The sequence below is a fragment of the Engraulis encrasicolus genome, chromosome 15 (assembly GCF_034702125.1).
Source record: "Engraulis encrasicolus isolate BLACKSEA-1 chromosome 15, IST_EnEncr_1.0, whole genome shotgun sequence".
Lineage (NCBI taxonomy): Eukaryota > Metazoa > Chordata > Actinopteri > Clupeiformes > Engraulidae > Engraulis > Engraulis encrasicolus.
Window position 1 is genome coordinate 11,010,240 of NC_085871.1, and position 7,500 is coordinate 11,017,739.

The 7,500-nt window shown below is 39.6% G+C and overlaps 1 protein-coding gene and 1 long non-coding RNA gene across 2 annotated transcripts in view; one reads left to right on the forward strand and one right to left on the reverse strand.

Annotated features, from left to right (window-relative positions):
- Window positions 1-7,500, reverse strand: part of LOC134464821 (kinesin-like protein KIF21A) — a 50,416-nt gene that overhangs the window by 36,470 nt on the left and 6,446 nt on the right. The gene's annotated exons all lie outside the window — the stretch shown is intronic.
- Window positions 2,521-4,955, forward strand: LOC134464444 (uncharacterized). Its single transcript, XR_010037901.1, has 3 exons — window positions 2,521-3,132; window positions 4,060-4,187; window positions 4,863-4,955. It is a non-coding gene; the product is annotated as an uncharacterized LOC134464444 (long non-coding RNA).

The window sequence follows — 7,500 nt, forward strand, 5'->3', positions numbered from 1 at the left end:
TTATTTCACATTTATTTTTGCCAGGAAAGAGGACCAATTGAGATTATAATATCTTTTAAAATATATATATATACACTACCGTTCAAAAGTTTGGGGTCACATTCATTTTTCCAGTTATTTGTTTGCAATTCAAGTCGCTAACATCTTTTAAATAGCTTGAAATTGAATAATGGAAAGTACTGAAAAGCCACAGGTGAAAGGTTTGATTACCCATAAAATAGTTTAAACTGGACAGAAGAGTGAAATCTAACCAAGCTTTTTCACCCATTTATTACATAGAAATATGTGTTTTAGTCCATTTTTTTCAGACATATCTTTGGTTTATCAGAGAATGCATGGAACTATTGGAAAGCTCAGTGTCTGCCCTTTCCAATGGTAGGTGTATGGTATTTGTTGAGTTGTTACCTCGTCCACAAATTCAAGTCAAAGTAGCTGCATGATTTTCTAGCCATCAGAATGAACCTACTTATGAATGCACGATCCATTGTCTCAGCGATGTTTTAGTGTGCAAGCCAGTGCCATACATCGTTGGAAAGTGTAGATTCTCCTCTTTCAAATGATGTGTATATCATCCGGCATTGTATGGACTGACAGGAGCAGACATCAACTTTTGCATGCATGGGGCTCATAGAGCTCATGGGCAATTCTGGACCTCATCTCATCCCGGGAATGAATCTGTAGAGTCGCGACTGGCTATTATTAATGCCAACGGAGTCTAAACTTTGATTAGTACACCAGACTAGACACTACCTTAGTAAAGGTACACTTTGATTAGTCAAAAGTTAGTGATACATTTTGGTCTATTCTATGCATTGTCTATACAAGTAAATCCATTCAACAGTTACTTTTTCCAATATCAAATTGCTGAACTGAAATTGAAAAGGAATAAGCTTAACTGTCAGAAAGAAGAATTGTGGGAGGAAAGTGTGGTGACCCCAAACTTTTGACCGGTAGTGTATATATAAGTTATATATTTTCAACTTTATTTAGACAGGACAGTGCAGAATGGGACAGGAAATGAGTAGCAGTCCAGTGCCCAGCCGATTAAGCCACGGCTGGGCCAAAAATTAGAGATGTACAGGATCCAAGATCCGGTTCCGGATCCGGCAGGATAATAGGGTTTTTCACAGGATCCGGATCCGGTTCCAGGATCCAGGATCCGGTAGCCGAGGCTTTTCAGTCAAAATAGTTTGAGCCAACGTGATAAAAAGGGCCCACATGTGTGAGTAGGCTATGCGTTTCAACCCTTTCGTAGGATCCGATATACGGTTCCGGATCTGGCAGGATCTTAAGCAGTGGATCCGGTATCCGGCAGGATCCTAAAAATCAGGATCCGGTGCATCTCTACCAAAAATATCTTTCAATCGCATCCCGTTTCTCTCTCTATGGCTGTGTCTTGTTTTTATTTTCCCCACACTTTGTATGCTGCTGATTATGTCATCTTTTGTAAGTCGATTTGGATAAAACCACCTGCTAAATGTACACTTAATGCAATGTACACAGACAGGCACGTACATGCAAACGCACACACCCACAAACACACTCTCTCACCCTATGTGAAATACACAAATAAAACCACACACACACACACACACACACACACACACACACACACACACACACACACACACACACACACACACACACACACACACACACCAGTCTTTTCAACAGGAGACTCCAGGCAGGTGGAGAGGAGGCCTTGCGTAAGCAAGCCACCCACACACTGCACCTGACAGTTAGCCACACACACACACACACACACACACACACACACACACACACACACACACACACACACACACACACACACACACACACACACACACACACACACACACACACAGCTGAGTTGAAAGCTTTCCCCCGACAGGCTCAACAAGAGACAGATCTGAACAGGTGAGTAGCAACACATAGCAATGATCAACACACACACACACACACACACACACACACACACACACACACACACACACACACACACACACACACACACACACACACACACACACACACACACACGTGGGTGGTTGACGTTTAAGGGCGTAACGCAAAAAAAAAAAAAGTTTTTCAAATTCCTGAAAAAAATGATGGATAAAAATTGGAAAAAAATAGAAAAAAATAAAGCAGTTAGTGGTCTGTGGAATTTCACCTTATTTTTGCCATTTTTGAAATTGTGTCCTGCATCAACACATATTATAGGCATGTCACACCGCAGGAAAATGGAGTCACACCACAGGGAATTCACTGCATTATGGCCATTTTAATCCTTTTGTATACATGACTGACATCTGAGCTCATGCTAACTTGATAATGATATTGTGTTTAATCTTAATATGTGTTTTCATTAATAAAAAAACTTTTTTTTCCTCCTATAAGAGCAGTCACACCACAGGACACCATAAAATGAACCCAAGCATTGCGTGACAGAAAGATTGCAATATGAAGACATATTAAGAGGTTAAGAGTCACCTTAAAGTGGCCATGCCACTCTAATTACATTACCATGTCCACCTTTTTTCCATAATCCTTGGTGTTGTCTGACCTGGTAGGCAACATTATTTTAGCTGGAAAGTGATTTGATGGTGTATTTCAAAGCATTTTATTGCGCCCAAAAACACCTCTCAGGAGAACTAAGCGGTTTGTCCATAATGTTTATGAGGTTTGCACTGATTGGCTCAGCTGTTGCTAGAGAACCACGTCATTGTGGAGAACATGTTCTACTGAGGACTCACAGGCTGCTCTCAGCCTTTGAGATAAAAGAAAAGAAAAATAAGCGTCGCCGAATTGGCTAAAATTACCTAATGTTAAAATGATTGTGCTGGATACTCCACAGTCCACACTGGCGCAGATTTAATAATGTACAAAACCTTATTGTATTCTGCGCCACTAGATGGCATATTGGGGCATACGGATCCTGGGAGGAGAAGAAGAAGAAGTGCATGTTGTTGCTGCTAGCTACGTACTCACTCTGCCTGCGGTGGATTGTTTTATTCCGTGTCAATTTAAAACTACTTCAGTAAATGTATTAACTTTACACCGAGCCTCTTCATTGCCTACTGCAAAACAACTTTTTGCACCAGTTCGTCACTGATGGCTTATCAACGCGGCGGCATCCTCATCATGGCACAGGTAAGATGCTAACCTACAACACCACTCTATGTTGTATTTTTTGCTTCAGGCAGGTCTTCATATATTTTTTTTCTTCTCGGACGTATTGTGTAGAACTAGGTTAACTTGGTTTCACTCGTTACGTTTGATCCAAGTGGATTTCATTGTTGTTTCTGACACAACGTTTGCACAATGCGTCAAGAAGTAAGCTTATTCCAATGTTGTTGTACTGTGTTCAAAAGTTGTTGAATTGTTAGACATGTCGAAACACATTTAGTACAGACTACCGGTGTGAAAGACTATCTTGGGCCGTAACAACTGGCGACTGCAGATTTTAGAAGCAGTGGAGATTGGACGTAAGTGTCACTCTTAATCTGGGGTGTATTCATTTAGACCAGGATTGAGACTTTCGCTTTGACCAATCACTGTGTTTATCACCTGGAGTCGCCAGTTGATACGGGGGACTCAGTCTGTTGCACCGGTTATAGGCCTACACTTTGATTAGTTTATGCATAAATAATACCTGAGAAGATATGCCCCCCTCAAAAGAAAGGAAAGCACAGCCAGAGCTCTAAATTAACATTGCAATCAGCCAAATGCTGGTGAAAACTTAGGTTAGCTGGTACAAAATATAACGTAGTAGCCACTTTGACCCATTGGTGAGTATGCCTGGAGATTAAACATCTATTTGCAATTTTGGCTGGTGATGAAAAAGGTTCATTTGTAGTCTTGAGCACAGCATACCTGTTATCGGTGTATCTCATTATGCTGTATCCTCAATTCTGAAGCATCAATTACTGAAGTGCACACATTTACACTTTATGCATATCTAGGGGTACATGCATATATTTTTTTATCTTTCCATTTATGCTATACCTCCAGTGTAGGCCTATAATGTAATAGGATGTTTATATTTATAAATAGATGTATATCATTTTGTCATTGCAGGTTCATCAGAGTCAGGTGGTCAGCACCCAAACTAAAACCATGGGTCATGGTGAAGAAGGATGAGAGACTGTTCTATGTGCCCAGGGTTCGTCAGGATGGTGTCTAAGAATTACATCCTAGCAGCACAGGTAAATAAATGAATAATGAGTTGTGATTAATATTATTTACCCTACTGGCTGGCATCACATTTTTGAATTCAGACAACATAGTGCTACATTAGGTAATTATTCAATCAGTACTGTAACAGTACAGGGGTTAGACAACGAAACATCTTGGTGTCGGAAGCTGACGCAGAGTGTGAAGGTTCAGTTAGCAGGGAAATAAGAGCACAGTTCAATGCACACATAATGGGTTAAAAAATTAGAAATTCTTGGTGGGCTATCCAAGGTAATGTCTGCATGCCACCAAGATGAACCACATCCAACAGGATTAACTGTGGACGCAAGAGGAAGCCTGTCTGATCATCCTTGGTGGTATGCAGATATTACCTTGGATACCGTGGCTCTTAGTACATCATAAAGACTTGTGATCTTGGTCAAATATGCACCAGAATTTTTTTTTTTAATGGTGGTATGTCACCCATGCTGTTATGTGCTTTGCTCTTTCTTTGCTCTTTAATTGAGCCTTCACACACTGCTCTTTAGTGCAATGTGCAATTAATGTAGACTGGCCACCAAGGTAGTCCAATTTATCCATGAAACCTCCCACACCAAAATGTCAGGTGTTTTCATTGTCTAACACCTGTATATTACAATGCATTACCATATTAATTTAAATAACATGTTTTCCTTTTTTTTTATCAGAACAGGAAGCCATCGTGAAGAAGTTGCCGGAGAGGCTTCGCTTGGCCTTTGCCAGCACCTCACTATCAGTGATGCTGGTCTCCTTATCCACCGTGCCTACCCCCACATTCCTCCCTTGATGCATTCATCTCCTGACCTGTACCTGTTGTGGGCTGAGTCAGTGATGACACACAGTAGTTGTGATAATAACATACATGTATATGAAATAACTGAAATGATGTCCGTCCAGGCATTTCCTTTGGTATTTTATTGTACACAACTCAGAACATGTTCCCTGTCTGTCTATATTGAGTCTAGCCTAAAACTAATTACTTTAGTTCTATTGTCTCCAGCATATGTACGTAATCTACGTATCCAGTTACATGGGTATTTTGGTGCCTGGATTAGACTGCATGTAAGTAATAATATGAACTCAGGTCAGGATACCACAGTAGTTCAGATAACCATTCATTAATATAAAATGCACATGTTTTGTATAGGCCTATGCCCATCCCAGGATAGACATCCCCTCGTATCACCTTTGTAACTAAAATACATTTGTACTTTGTGTCTAAAAATAAAGTCTATGAACAACTGAATGATCTGATTAATACATTGAAATGGTGTGGTGCAGACGCTGAAATGGGGAAGTTAATTGGATAAACTTGGCTTGGTGTGCTGGACCTCTGTCTCTTCCATACATCCAATCTCAGCCATCAGATCATTGCTCTTCTCACCTGGAGAAATAGAAAGACGTATTTAAATGACAATTTTTTTTATCCCAAACAAGTTTTTCACCGAGAATTGGTTACTGTCCCTGTAGCATTGTGGGGCTAAGTGTCTTGCTCAAGGGCACTTCAGCCATGGTGGAGAGAGGTAAGGATGGGTTTCGCACCTCCCTAACCATTAGGCCACTGGTGTCTCATTTTGGAAGGCAGACAATTTTGTGAAAACATTAAGTGTTACACTTAACATTAATTACAAGGACAACATGAAGGCTGGGTAGGCATGTGCATGTTATGGACAATTTGACTGCCATTTCATGACAGCATCCTATGAAGAGTAAGAATACTATAGGAAATTCGGCGCTAGAGATGTGTACACATGGTTTACTTTTACATTTAAACCATAACACTGAACTTCATAGCCTTTCTTTTTTTATTAAGAGCACTATAAAATGCCGTGTTTATTATGTACACGTGTTACACAGCCCTCAATATCTCAGCATAACAATATCTTAGCATAGCGCCAGTTGCTGCTATGGCATAGCTAGGTACATAGCTGCATCATTGATGCTTTCTTCTGGAAAGCATCTTGAATTGAAAAGTCATCAACACGACACCTTACACTTAAATTGCCTTTAATTTACGTATTAAGAGGTTACAGTGTAAAACAAATGTTGAAAGACACTTACCAGGTGCTAGCTACTCGGTGAGTAGTTGGAAGTTTTTTTTTCCGGATGGATCCACCTCAGCTTTCTTCTTTTATTTTTAGATTTCCAGTGAAAAGTCATGGATGGTTTGTTACCCTAACTGCATGTGCAATCCTCAGCACAACGGGTGTTTATGCTGTTTAGTTATCAGTGATATGAGTAAGGTTTGGTTACCAGTTGCCAAGATGCTCCATTCATAATGTTTATTAATTTTGACTCGTCAAAAGTGGGCGTGGCTAAGCGGTGGGTAGTCAGGGTGACGTAAGCCTGCCCTGTTTTTTCAATTGGCCAGGCTTAGCCGTTTTGATATTTTCATAAACTATAACAATAAAACGAAATAAAAAAAATCTTTCACATTAACACGACCAGGAAAACATATTATGAACTGTTATTACACATAATCATGCAAGAAGGTTTAAAAAGATTGGCATGGCCTCTTTAAACTTCCACAGCACTCTCCAATAACTGAGGTACTGACTGATTAGGAGCCAGTCTTTAAGACCCTTGTAGTTGGCCTTGCAGCTGCCCATTCACAAACATTGACATACATGTCACCCCACAGGACGCAATTTGTGTTACGAAATTGAACTTGTAGTTAATATTACTGTCTTGAGTTTTTTCCACATTCACATATCTTAATCTAAAGTTAGGATTTATGCAATCATGCCAAATGCTTCATACATTATTCAAAATGTTGTTGGTTAATTTATATATACTGTATATTATTATATATTGTTTCATTAATGTTACAGTCACACCGCAGGATATTTGACATATAAACCTTTACATAAATCTTAACAAAAATGTTTCTTCTCATCTAAGGCTAATATGAAACATGATGTATCACCTCTTCTTTCATTGACATTTGTTTTTTAAAAGGAAAAACAACAGTTTTGTAGGTTTTTAACCAATGTTACGAAAAAACAAGGCGTCACGTCTCACACACACACACACACACACACACACACACACACACACAGCAAACAATGGTAATGAACATTAGATAATAACAAAAAAAACTCATTCCAAAGAAACTACGTCCACCCCACCAATGCAAAGAGCTGAACTTATGCAGTACTTTTATAGCATACTAAGGAGGTTTTTTTTGCAGAGAACATTATGCCTCCAGCACCTTAGGCGAGCGGAAGCTTGAAAATAAAAGGTAAAACTAAGGACATCAAAATGAAGGTAACATCCCATGAACTCTACAATAGCACTGCATCTCTT